Source organism: Coffea eugenioides, unplaced genomic scaffold (assembly GCF_003713205.1).
Source record: "Coffea eugenioides isolate CCC68of unplaced genomic scaffold, Ceug_1.0 ScVebR1_438;HRSCAF=1116, whole genome shotgun sequence".
Lineage (NCBI taxonomy): Eukaryota > Viridiplantae > Streptophyta > Magnoliopsida > Gentianales > Rubiaceae > Coffea > Coffea eugenioides.
The window spans coordinates 162-12,246 of record NW_020864275.1 but is presented as its reverse complement, the minus strand read 5'-3'; the positions used below and the strand labels follow the sequence as shown (position 1 = coordinate 12,246).

Genomic DNA, 12,085 nt, shown 5'->3' with positions numbered 1-12,085 from the left:
AACGAATAGAAAATTTGAATTTCGAAGCAAAAAAGGGAGGGGTGCAACAAGAACAATTCCCAAGGGGTCACCCATCCTAATACTGCTCACGCCCAAGCACTCTTAACTTCGGAGTACTGATGGGATACGGTGCATTAGTGCTGGTATGATCGCACCCACAACGTTCCTTTCACTTTATTCTTGTAAACTACCCCGTCCAGCGAAGCAGTGTGGCATTTCTAGACCGGAATTCATTTTAAGCGTCAATTGAAGCATTTTCCTATTATCCTTTTATTTATTTACTTTATATTTTTTTTTGTTATTGATTTGCACCCTGTTTTTTTCCATCTTCCCGGAACTCTAAATTATCATGAAATCAATCCTTCACGCTTGCGGTGATACATTTGCGCCGACAAATTTGAGCGACGATCCGGGCTTTGATCGAGCCGTACCGTTCCTGATTTGTCTCGCGCCTTCAGATCCTCCTTCACGCTTTGACAAGAAGCAAAATATTAAGCAATCGTTCCGAAGGACCTAAATTACTACAGGATAAAGAACGAATAGAAAATTTGAATTTCGAAACAAAAAAGAGGGGGGTGCAACAAGAGGAATTCCCAGGGGGTCACCCATCCTAGTACTACTCTCGCCCAAGCATGCTTAACTTCGGAGTTCTGATGGGATCCGGTGCATTAGTGCTGGTATGATCGTACCCGCCATGTTCATTTCGCTTTATTCTTTTAAACTACCCCGTCCTGCGAAGCAGTGTGGCTTTTCTAGACCGAAATTCATTTTAAGCGTCAATTCAAGCATTTTCCTATTATCCTTTTATTTATTTGCTTTCATATTTTTTTTTGTTATTGATTTGCCCCCTGTTTTTTTCCATCATCCCGCAACTCTAAATTATCATGAAATCAATCCTTCACGCTTGCGCTGATACATTTGCGCCGACAAATTTGAGCGACGATTCGGGCTTTGATCGAGCCGTACCGTTCCTGATTTGTCTCGCGCCTTCAGATCCGCTTTCATGCTTCGAGAAGAAGCAAAATATAAAGCAATTGTTCCGAAGGACCTAAATTACTACAGGATAAAGAACGAATAGAAAATTTGAATTTCGAAACAAAAAAGAGAGGGGTGCAACAAGAGGAATTCCCAGGGGGTCACCCATCCTAGTACTACTCTCGCCCAAGCATGCTTAACTTCGGAGTTCTGATGGGATCCGGTGCATTAGTGCTGGTATGATCGCACCCGCCATGTTCCTTTCGCATTATTCTTTTAAACTACCCCGTCCAGCGAAGCAGTGTGGCTTTTCCAGACCGGAATTCATTTTAAGCGTCAATTGAAGCATTTTCCTCTTATCCTTTTATTTATTTACTTTATATTTTTTTTTGTTATTGATTTGCACCCTGTTTTTTTCCATCTTCCCGCAACTCTAAATTATCATGAAATCAATCCTTCACGCTTGCGGTGATACATTTGCGCCGACAAATTTGAGCGACGATCCGGGCTTTGATCGAGCCGTACCGTTCCTAATTTGTCTCGCGCCTTCAGATCCTCCTTCACGCTTTGACAAGAAGCAAAATATTAAGCAATCGTTCCGAAGGACCTAAATTACTACAGGATAAAGAACGAATAGAAAATTTGAATTTCGAAACAAAAAAGAGGGGGGTGCAACAAGAGGAATTCCCAGGGGGTCACCCATCCTAGTACTACTCTCGCCCAAGCATGCTTAACTTCGGAGTTCTGATGGGATCCGGTGCATTAGTGCTGGTATGATCGTACCCGCCATGTTCCTTTCGCTTTATTCTTTTAAACTACCCCGTCCTGCGAAGCAGTGTGGCTTTTCTAGACCGAAATTCATTTTAAGCGTCAATTCAAGCATTTTCCTATTATCCTTTTATTTATTTGCTTTCATATTTTTTTTTGTTATTGATATGCCCCCTGTTTTTTTCCATCATCCCGCAACTCTAAATTATCATGAAATCAATCCTTCACGCTTGCGCTGATACATTTGCGCCGACAAATTTGAGCGACGATCCGGGCTTTGATCGAGCCGTACCGTTCCTGATTTGTCTCGCGCCTTCAGATCCGCCTTCATGCTTCGAGAAGAAGCAAAATATAAGGCAATCGTTCCGAAGGACCTAAATTACTACAGGATAAAGAACGAATAGAAAATTTGAATTTCGAAACAAAAAAGAGAGGGGTGCAACAAGAGGAATTCCCAGGGGGTCACCCATCCTAGTACTACTCTCGCCCAAGCATGCTTAACTTCGGAGTTCTGATGGGATCCGGTGCATTAGTGCTGGTATGATCGCACCCGCCTGTTCCTTTCGCTTTATTCTTTTAAACTTACCCCGTCCTGCGAAGCAGTGTTGCTTTTCTAGACCGAAATTCATTTTAAGTTCAATTTGAAGCATTTTCCTATTATCCTTTTATTTATTTTGCTTTTCATATTTTTTGTTATTGATTTGCCCCCTAATTTTCCATTCATCCCGCAACTCTAAATTATCATGAAATCAATCCTTCACGCTGCCGCTGATACATTTGCGCCGACAAATCTTGAGACGACGATCCGGGCTTTGATCGAGCCGTACGTTCACTTATTTGTCTCACGCTTCAGATCCTCCTTCACGCTTCGCAAAAGGCAAAATATTAAGAATCGTTTCCGACGGAGCTAATTACATACAGGATAAAAGAACGAATAGGAAATTGGATTTCGAACAAAAAAGAGAGGTGCCAACACGAGGATTCCCAGTGGGTCACAATCCAAGTACTACTCTCGCCCAAACACGCTTTAATTTCGAAGTTCTGAGGGATCCGCGTGCATTAGTGCTGGTATTGATCGGCACCCGCCAACTTCCTTTCGCCTTTATTCTTTTTAACTACCCCGTCCTGCGAACGAGTGTGGCTTTTCTAGACCGAAATTCATTTTAAGCGTCAATTCAAGCATTTTCCTATTTATCTTTTATTTATTTGCTTTCATATTTTTTGTTATGATTTGCCCCTGGTTTTTTTTCCATCATCCCGCAACTTCTAAATTGTCATGAAAATTCAATCCTTCACGCTTGCAGCTGATACATTGCGCCGACAAATTTGGAGCGACGAATCCGGCTTGGATCGAGCCGTACCGTTTCCTGATTTTGTCTCGCGCCTTCAGATCCTCCTTCACGCTTCGACACGAAGCAAAAATTATTAAGCAATCGTTCCGACGCGAGCTAATTACTACAGGATAAAGAACGAATAGGAAATTTAGGATATAATCGAAACAAAAAAGAGAGGGGTTGGCATCACGAGGACTTCCAGGGGGTCACCCATCCTAATATTTGCTTACCCCAAGCACGGCTTAACTTCGGAGTTCTGATGGGATACGGTTTGCATTAGTGCTGTATATCGCACCCATACGTTCCTTTTCGCTTTATTCTTTAAATACCCCGTCCAGCCGAAGCAGTTGGCTTCTGGACCCGGAATTCATTTTAAGGTCATTTGAAGCATTTTTCCTCTTATCCTATTTATTTATTTACTTTATATTTTTTTTTGTATTGTTTGCACCTTGTTTTTTTCCATCATGCCCGCAACTTCTAAATTATTCATGAAATCAATCTTCACGCTTGCGGTAACGATACATTGCGCCGACAAAATTTGAGCGACGATCCGGAGCTTTGATCGAGACGTACCGTTCCTGATTTGTCTCGCGCCTTCAGATCCGCCTTCATGCTTCGAGAAGAAGCAAAATATAAAGCAATCGTTCCGAAGGACCTAAATTACTACAGGATAAAGAACGAATAGAAAATTTGAATTTCGAAACAAAAAAGAGAGGGGTGCAACAAGAGGAATTCCCAGGGGGTCACCCATCCTAGTACTACTCTCGCCCAAGCATGCTTAACTTCGGAGTTCTGATGGGATCCGGTGCATTAGTGCTGGTATGATCGCACCCGCCATGTTCCTTTCGCTTTATTCTTTTAAACTACCCCGTCCTGCGAAGCAGTGTGGCTTTTCTAGACCGAAATTCATTTTAAGTGTCAATTGAAGCATTTTCCTATTATCCTTTTATTTATTTGCTTTCATATTTTTTTTTGTTATTGATTTGCCCCCTATTTTTTTCCATCATCCCGCAACTCTAAATTATCATGAAATCAATCCTTCACGCTTGCGCTGATACATTTGCGCCGACAAATTTGAGCGACGATCCGGGCTTTGATCGAGCCGTACCGTTCCTGATTTGTCTCACGCCTTCAGATCCTCCTTCACGCTTCGACAAGAAGCAAAATATTAAGCAATCGTTCCGACGGAGCTAAATTACTACAGGATAAAGAACGAATAGGAAATTTGGATTTCGAAACAAAAAAGAGAGGGGTGCAACACGAGGACTTCCCAGGGGGTCACCAATCCAAGTACTACTCTCGCCCAAACACGCTTAATTTCGAAGTTCTGATGGGATCCGGTGCATTAGTGCTGGTATGATCGCACCCGCCATATTCCTTTCGCTTTATTCTTTTAAACTACCCCGTCCTGCGAAGCAGTGTGGCTTTTCTAGACCGAAATTCATTTTAAGCGTCAATTCAAGCATTTTCCTATTATCCTTTTATTTATTTGCTTTCATATTTTTTTTTGTTATTGATTTGCCCCCTGTTTTTTTCCATCATCCCGCAACTCTAAATTATCATGAAATCAATCCTTCACGCTTGCGCTGATACATTTGCGCCGACAAATTTGAGCGACGATCCGGGCTTTGATCGAGCCGTACCGTTCCTGATTTGTCTCGCGCCTTCAGATCCTCCTTCACGCTTCGACACGAAGCAAAATATTAAGCAATCGTTCCGACGGAGCTAAATTACTACAGGATAAAGAACGAATAGGAAATTTGAATTTCGAAACAAAAAAGAGAGGGGTGCATCACGAGGACTTCCCAGGGGGTCACCCATCCTAATACTGCTTACGCCCAAGCACGCTTAACTTCGGAGTTCTGATGGGATACGGTGCATTAGTGCTGGTATGATCGCACCCATAACGTTCCTTTCGCTTTATTCTTTTAAACTACCCCGTCCAGCGAATCAGTGTGGCTTTTCTGGACCGGAATTCATTTTAAGCGTCAATTGAAGCATTTTCCTCTTATCCTTTTATTTATTTACTTTATATTTTTTTTGTTATTGATTTGCACCCTGTTTTTTTCCATCATCCCGCAACTCTAAATTATCATGAAATCAATCCTTCACGCTTGCGGTGATACATTTGCGTCGACAAATTTGATCGAGCCGTACCGTTCCTGATTTGTCTCGCGCCTTCAGATCCTCCTTCACGCTTCGACAAGAAGCAAAATATTAAGCAATCGTTCCGACGGAGCTAAATTACTACAGGATAAAGAACGAATAGGAAATTTGGATTTCGAAACAAAAAAAAGAGGGGTGCAACAAGAAGAATTCCCAGGGGGTCACCCATCCTAGTACTACTCTCGCCCAAGCATGCTTAACTTCGGAGTTCTGATGGGATCCGGTGCATTAGTGCTGGTATGATCGTACCCGCCATGTTCCTTTCACTTTATTCTTTTAAACTACCCCGTCCTGCGAAGCAGTGTGGCTTTTCTAGACCGAAATTCATTTTAAGCGTCAATTCAAGCATTTTTCTCTTACCCTTTTGTTTATTTGCTTTCATATTTTTTTTTGTTATTGATTTGCACCCTGTTTTTTTCCCTCATCGCGCAACAATAAATTGTCATCAAATCAATCCATCACGCTAGCGCTGATACATTTGCGCCGACAAATTTGAGCGATGATCCGGGCTTTGATCGAGCCGTACCGTTCCTGAATTCTCTCGCGCCTTCAGATCCGCCTTCATCCTTCGAGAAGAAGCAAAATATAAAGCAATCGTTCCGAAGGACCTAAATTACTACAGGATAAAGAACGAATAGAAAATTTGAATTCCGATGCAAAAAAGAGAGGGGTGCAACAAGAACAATTCCCAAGGGGTCACCCATCCTAATACTGCTCACGCCCAAGCACGCTTAACTTCGGAGTTCTGATGGGATACGGTGCATTAGTGCTGGTATGATCTCACCCACAACGTTCCTTTCACTTTATTCTTTTAAACTACCCCGTCCAGCGAAGCAGTGTGGCTTTTCTAGACCGGAATTCATTTTAAGCGTCAATTGAAGCATTTTCCTCTTATCCTTTTATTTATTTACTTTATATTTTTTTTTGTTATTGATTTGCACCCTGTTTTTTTCCATCTTCCCGCAACTCTAAATTATCATGAAATCAATCCTTCACGCTTGCGCTGATACATTTGCGCCGACAAATTTGAGCGACGATCCGGGCTTTGATCGAGCCGTACCGTTCCTGATTTGTCTCGCGCCTTCAGATCCTCCTTCACGCTTCGACAAGAAACAAAATATTAAGCAATCGTTCCGACGGAGCTAAATTACTACAGGATAAAGAACGAATAGGAAATTTGGATTTCGAAACAAAAAAGAGAGGGGTGCAACACGAGGACTTCCCAGGGGGTCACCAATCCAAGTACTACTCTCGCCCAAACACGCTTAATTTCGAAGTTCTGATGGGATCTGGTGCATTAGTGCTGGTATGATCGCACCCGCCATATTCCTTTCGCTTTATTCTTTTAAACTACCCCGTCCTGCGAAGCAGTGTGGCTTTTCTAGACCGAAATTCATTTTAAGCGTCAATTCAAGCATTTTCCTATTATCCTTTTATTTATTTGCTTTCATATTTTTTTTTGTTATTGATATGCCCCCTGTTTTTTTCCATCATCCCGCAACTCTAAATTATCATGAAATCAATCCTTCACGCTTGCGCTGATACATTTGCGCCGACAAATTTGAGCGACGATCCGGGCTTTGATCGAGCCGTACCGTTCCTGATTTGTCTCGCGCCTTCAGATCCGCCTTCATGCTTCGAGAAGAAGCAAAATATAAGGCAATCGTTCCGAAGGACCTAAATTACTACAGGATAAAGAACGAATAGAAAATTTGAATTTCGAAACAAAAAAGAGAGGGGTGCAACAAGAGGAATTCCCAGAGGGTCACCCATCCTAGTACTACTCTCGCCCAAGCATGCTTAACTTCGGAGTTCTGATGGGATCCGGTGCATTAGTGCTGGTATGATCGCACCCGCCATGTTGCTTTCGCTTTATTCTTTTAAACTACCCCGTCCTGCGAAGCAGTGTGGCTTTTCTAGACCGAAATTCATTTTAAGTGTCAATTGAAGCATTTTCCTATTATCCTTTTATTTATTTGCTTTCATATTTTTTTTTGTTATTGATTTGCCCCCTATTTTTTTCCATCATCCCGCAACTCTAAATTATCATGAAATCATCCTTCACGCTTGCGCTGATTACATTTGCGCGACAAATTTAGCGACGATCCGGGCTTTTGATCGAGCCGTACCGTTCCTGATTTGTCTCACGCCTTCAGATCCTCCTTCACGCTTCGACAAGAAGCAAAATATTAAGCAATCGTTCCGACGGAGCTAAATTACTACAGGATATAGAACGAATAGGAAATTTGGATTTCGAAACAAAAAAGAGAGGGGTGCAACACGAGGACTTCCCAGGGGGTCACCAATCCAAGTACTACTCTCGCCCAAACACGCTTAATTTCGAAGTTCTGATGGGATCCGGTGCATTAGTGCTGGTATGATCGCACCCGCCATATTCCTTTCGCTTTATTCTTTTAAACTACCCCGTCCTGCGAAGCAGTGTGGCTTTTCTAGACCGAAATTCATTTTAAGCGTCAATTCAAGCATTTTCCTATTATCCTTTTATTTATTTGCTTTCATATTTTTTTTTGTTATTGATTTGCCCCCTGTTTTTTTCCATCATCCCGCAACTCTAAATTGTCATGAAATCAATCCTTCACGCTTGCGCTGATACATTTGCGCCGACAAATTTGAGCGACGATCCGGGCTTTGATCGAGCCGTACCGTTCCTGATTTGTCTCGCGCCTTCAGATCCTCCTTCACGCTTCGACACGAAGCAAAATATTAAGCAATCGTTCCGACGGAGCTAAATTACTACAGGATAAAGAACGAATAGGAAATTTGGATTTCGAAACAAAAAAGAGAGGGGTGCATCACGAGGACTTCCCAGGGGGTCACCCATCCTAATACTGCTTACGCCCAAGCACGCTTAACTTCGGAGTTCTGATGGGATACGGTGCATTAGTGCTGGTATGATCGCACCCATAACGTTCCTTTCGCTTTATTCTTTTAAACTACCCCGTCCAGCGAAGCAGTGTGGCTTTTCTGGACCGGAATTCATTTTAAGCGTCAATTGAAGCATTTTCCTCTTATCCTTTTATTTATTTACTTTATATTTTTTTTGTTATTGATTTGCACCTTGTTTTTTTCCATCATCCCGCAACTCTAAATTATCATGAAATCAATCCTTCACGCTTGCGGTGATACATTTGCGCCGACAAATTTGAGCGACGATCCGGGCTTTGATCGAGCCGTACCGTTCCTGATTTGTCTCGCGCCTTCAGATCCGCCTTCATGCTTCGAGAAGAAGCAAAATATAAAGCAATCGTTCCGAAGGACCTAAATTACTACAGGATAAAGAACGAATAGAAAATTTGAATTTCGAAACAAAAAAGAGAGGGGTGCAACAAGAGGAATTCCCAGGGGGTCACCCATCCTAGTACTACTCTCGCCCAAGCATGCTTAACTTCGGAGTTCTGATGGGATCCGGTGCATTAGTGCTGGTATGATCGCACCCGCCATGTTTCTTTCGCTTTATTCTTTTAAACTACCCCGTCCTGCGAAGCAGTGTGGCTTTTCTAGACCGAAATTCATTTTAAGTGTCAATTGAAGCATTTTCCTATCCTTTTATTTATTTGCCCTTTCATTTTTTTTTGTTATTGATTTGCCCCTTATTTTTTTCCATCATCCCGCAACTTAATATCATGAATCAATCCTTCACGCATGCGCTGATACATGTTGCGGCCGACAAATGTTGAGCGCATCGGGCTTGAATTCGGAGCCGTACCGTTCCTGATTGTCTACGCCTTCAGATCCTCCTTCACGCTTCGAACAAGAAGCAAATATTAAAGCAATCGTTCGACGGAGCTAAATTATACGGATTATAACGAATAAGGGAAATTTGGATTTCGAAACAAAAAAGAGAGAGGGTGCCAACACGAGGACTCCAGGGGTCACCAATCCAAGTTTACCTACTCTCGCCCAAACACGCTTAATTTTCGAATTCTGATGGATCCGGCTTGCATTAGGGTGGTCATGATTCGCACGCCGCCATATTTCCTTTCGCTTTTTCTTTTAAACTACCCCTTCCTGCGAAGCAGTGTGCTTTTCTAGACCGAAATTCATTTTAAGCGTCAATTATGCATTTTCTATTATCTTTTATTATTTGCTTTCATATTTTTTGTTATTGATTTGCCCCCTGTTTTTTTCCATCATCCCGCAACTCTAAATTGTCATGAAATCAATCCTTCACGCTTGCGCTGATACATTTGCGCCGACAAATTTGAGCGACGATCCGGGCTTTGATCGAGCCGTACCGTTCCTGATTTGTCTCGCGCCTTCAGATCCTCCTTCACGCTTCGACACGAAGCAAAATATTAAGCAATCGTTCCGACGGAGCTAAATTACTACAGGATAAAGAACGAATAGGAAATTTGAATTTCGAAACAAAAAAGAGAGGGGTGCATCACGAGGACTTCCCAGGGGGTCACCCATCCTAATACTGCTTACGCCCAAGCACGCTTAACTTCGGAGTTCTGATGGGATACGGTGCATTAGTGCTGGTATGATCGCACCCATAACGTTCCTTTCGCTTTATTCTTTTAAACTACCCCGTCCAGCGAAGCAGTGTGGCTTTTCTGGACCGGAATTCATTTTAAGCGTCAATTGAAGCATTTTCCTCTTATCCTTTTATTTATTTACTTTATATTTTTTTTGTTATTGATTTGCACCCTGTTTTTTTCCATCATCCCGCAACTCTAAATTATCATGAAATCAATCCTTCACGCTTGCGGTGATACATTTGCGTCGACAAATTTGATCGAGCCGTACCGTTCCTGATTTGTCTCGCGCCTTCAGATCCTCCTTCACGCTTCGACAAGAAGCAAAATATTAAGCAATCGTTCCGACGGAGCTAAATTACTACAGGATAAAGAACGAATAGGAAATTTGGATTTCGAAACAAAAAAAAGAGGGGTGCAACAAGAAGAATTCCCAGGGGGTCACCCATCCTAGTACTACTCTCGCCCAAGCATGCTTAACTTCGGAGTTCTGATGGGATCCGGTGCATTAGTGCTGGTATGATCGTACCCGCCATGTTCCTTTCACTTTATTCTTTTAAACTACCCCGTCCTGCGAAGCAGTGTGGCTTTTCTAGACCGAAATTCATTTTAAGCGTCAATTCAAGCATTTTTCTCTTACCCTTTTGTTTATTTGCTTTCATATTTTTTTTTGTTATTGATTTGCACCCTGTTTTTTTCCCTCATCGCGCAACAATAAATTGTCATCAAATCAATCCATCACGCTAGCGCTGATACATTTGCGCCGACAAATTTGAGCGATGATCCGGGCTTTGATCGAGCCGTACCGTTCCTGAATTCTCTCGCGCCTTCAGATCCGCCTTCATCCTTCGAGAAGAAGCAAAATATAAAGCAATCGTTCCGAAGGACCTAAATTACTACAGGATAAAGAACGAATAGAAAATTTGAATTTCGAAGCAAAAAAGAGAGGGGTGCAACAAGAACAATTCCCAAGGGGTCACCCATCCTAATACTGCTCACGCCCAAGCACGCTTAACTTCGGAGTTCTGATGGGATACGGTGCATTAGTGCTGGTATGATCTCACCCACAACGTTCCTTTCACTTTATTCTTTTAAACTACCCCGTCCAGCGAAGCAGTGTGGCTTTTCTAGACCGGAATTCATTTTAAGCGTCAATTGAAGCATTTTCCTCTTATCCTTTTATTTATTTACTTTATATTTTTTTTTGTTATTGATTTGCACCCTGTTTTTTTCCATCTTCCCGCAACTCTAAATTATCATGAAATCAATCCTTCACGCTTGCGGTGATACATTTGCGCCGACAAATTTGAGCGACGATCCGGGCTTTGATCGAGCCGTACCGTTCCTGATTTGTCTCGCGCCTTCAGATCCGCCTTCATGCTTCGAGAAGAAGCAAAATATAAGGCAATCGTTCCGAAGGACCTAAATTACTACAGGATAAAGAACGAATAGAAAATTTGAATTTCGAAACAAAAAAGAGAGGGGTGCAACAAGAGGAATTCCCAGAGGGTCACCCATCCTAGTACTACTCTCGCCCAAGCATGCTTAACTTCGGAGTTCTGATGGGATCCGGTGCATTAGTGCTGGTATGATCGCACCCGCCATGTTGCTTTCGCTTTATTCTTTTAAACTACCCCGTCCTGCGAAGCAGTGTGGCTTTTCTAGACCGAAATTCATTTTAAGTGTCAATTGAAGCATTTTCCTATTATCCTTTTATTTATTTGCTTTCATATTTTTTTTTGTTATTGATTTGCCCCCTATTTTTTTCCATCATCCCGCAACTCTAAATTATCATGAAATCAATCCTTCACGCTTGCGCTGATACATTTGCGCCGACAAATTTGAGTGACGATCCGGGCTTTGATCGAGCCGTACCGTTCCTGATTTGTCTCGCGCCTTCAGATCCTCCTTCACGCTTCGACAAGAAGCAAAATATTAAGCAATCGTTCCGACGGAGCTAAATTACTACAGGATAAAGAACGAATAGGAAATTTGGATTTCGAAACAAAAAAGAGAGGGGTGCAACACGAGGACTTCCCAGGGGGTCACCAATCCAAGTACTACTCTCGCCCAAACACGCTTAATTTCGAAGTTCTGATGGGATCTGGTGCATTAGTGCTGGTATGATCGCACCCGCCATATTCCTTTCGCTTTATTCTTTTAAACTACCCCGTCCTGCGAAGCAGTGTGGCTTTTCTAGACCGAAATTCATTTTAAGCGTCAATTCAAGCATTTTCCTATTATCCTTTTATTTATTTGCTTTCATATTTTTTTTTGTTATTGATTTGCCCCCTGTTTTTTTCCATCATCCCGCAACTCTAAATTATCATGAAATCAATCCTT

At 42.2% G+C, this 12,085-nt stretch overlaps 18 non-coding genes and 2 pseudogenes across 18 annotated transcripts; all 20 read right to left on the bottom strand.

The window, feature by feature from the left end:
- Window positions 1–38: 38 nt before the first annotated feature.
- On the bottom strand, window positions 39–157 carry LOC113758267. Its single transcript, XR_003466659.1, has one exon. It is a non-coding gene; the product is annotated as a 5S ribosomal RNA (ribosomal RNA).
- Window positions 158–572: 415 nt separating this feature from the next.
- On the bottom strand, window positions 573–691 carry LOC113758255. Its single transcript, XR_003466648.1, has one exon. It is a non-coding gene; the product is annotated as a 5S ribosomal RNA (ribosomal RNA).
- Window positions 692–1,107: 416 nt separating this feature from the next.
- Window positions 1,108–1,226, bottom strand: LOC113758271. The gene has a single exon (XR_003466661.1). It is a non-coding gene; the product is annotated as a 5S ribosomal RNA (ribosomal RNA).
- A 415-nt stretch (window positions 1,227–1,641) lies between these two features.
- On the bottom strand, window positions 1,642–1,760 carry LOC113758254. Its single transcript, XR_003466647.1, has one exon. It is a non-coding gene; the product is annotated as a 5S ribosomal RNA (ribosomal RNA).
- Window positions 1,761–2,176: 416 nt separating this feature from the next.
- On the bottom strand, window positions 2,177–2,295 carry LOC113758270. Its single transcript, XR_003466660.1, has one exon. It is a non-coding gene; the product is annotated as a 5S ribosomal RNA (ribosomal RNA).
- A 1,496-nt stretch (window positions 2,296–3,791) lies between these two features.
- On the bottom strand, window positions 3,792–3,910 carry LOC113758264. Its single transcript, XR_003466656.1, has one exon. It is a non-coding gene; the product is annotated as a 5S ribosomal RNA (ribosomal RNA).
- Window positions 3,911–4,326: 416 nt separating this feature from the next.
- LOC113758259 lies at window positions 4,327–4,445 on the bottom strand. Its single transcript, XR_003466652.1, has one exon. It is a non-coding gene; the product is annotated as a 5S ribosomal RNA (ribosomal RNA).
- Window positions 4,446–4,861: 416 nt separating this feature from the next.
- LOC113758262 lies at window positions 4,862–4,980 on the bottom strand. Its single transcript, XR_003466655.1, has one exon. It is a non-coding gene; the product is annotated as a 5S ribosomal RNA (ribosomal RNA).
- Window positions 4,981–5,375: 395 nt separating this feature from the next.
- On the bottom strand, window positions 5,376–5,494 carry LOC113758257. Its single transcript, XR_003466650.1, has one exon. It is a non-coding gene; the product is annotated as a 5S ribosomal RNA (ribosomal RNA).
- A 416-nt stretch (window positions 5,495–5,910) lies between these two features.
- LOC113758269 lies at window positions 5,911–6,029 on the bottom strand (annotated as a pseudogene).
- Window positions 6,030–6,444: 415 nt separating this feature from the next.
- LOC113758266 lies at window positions 6,445–6,563 on the bottom strand. The gene has a single exon (XR_003466658.1). It is a non-coding gene; the product is annotated as a 5S ribosomal RNA (ribosomal RNA).
- Window positions 6,564–6,979: 416 nt separating this feature from the next.
- Window positions 6,980–7,098, bottom strand: LOC113758253. The gene has a single exon (XR_003466646.1). It is a non-coding gene; the product is annotated as a 5S ribosomal RNA (ribosomal RNA).
- A 415-nt stretch (window positions 7,099–7,513) lies between these two features.
- LOC113758258 lies at window positions 7,514–7,632 on the bottom strand. The gene has a single exon (XR_003466651.1). It is a non-coding gene; the product is annotated as a 5S ribosomal RNA (ribosomal RNA).
- A 416-nt stretch (window positions 7,633–8,048) lies between these two features.
- On the bottom strand, window positions 8,049–8,167 carry LOC113758261. The gene has a single exon (XR_003466654.1). It is a non-coding gene; the product is annotated as a 5S ribosomal RNA (ribosomal RNA).
- A 414-nt stretch (window positions 8,168–8,581) lies between these two features.
- On the bottom strand, window positions 8,582–8,700 carry LOC113758252. Its single transcript, XR_003466645.1, has one exon. It is a non-coding gene; the product is annotated as a 5S ribosomal RNA (ribosomal RNA).
- Window positions 8,701–9,640: 940 nt separating this feature from the next.
- Window positions 9,641–9,759, bottom strand: LOC113758260. The gene has a single exon (XR_003466653.1). It is a non-coding gene; the product is annotated as a 5S ribosomal RNA (ribosomal RNA).
- Window positions 9,760–10,154: 395 nt separating this feature from the next.
- On the bottom strand, window positions 10,155–10,273 carry LOC113758256. Its single transcript, XR_003466649.1, has one exon. It is a non-coding gene; the product is annotated as a 5S ribosomal RNA (ribosomal RNA).
- Window positions 10,274–10,689: 416 nt separating this feature from the next.
- LOC113758268 lies at window positions 10,690–10,808 on the bottom strand (annotated as a pseudogene).
- A 415-nt stretch (window positions 10,809–11,223) lies between these two features.
- Window positions 11,224–11,342, bottom strand: LOC113758272. Its single transcript, XR_003466662.1, has one exon. It is a non-coding gene; the product is annotated as a 5S ribosomal RNA (ribosomal RNA).
- Window positions 11,343–11,758: 416 nt separating this feature from the next.
- On the bottom strand, window positions 11,759–11,877 carry LOC113758265. The gene has a single exon (XR_003466657.1). It is a non-coding gene; the product is annotated as a 5S ribosomal RNA (ribosomal RNA).
- Between the last annotated feature and the right edge of the window lie 208 nt (window positions 11,878–12,085).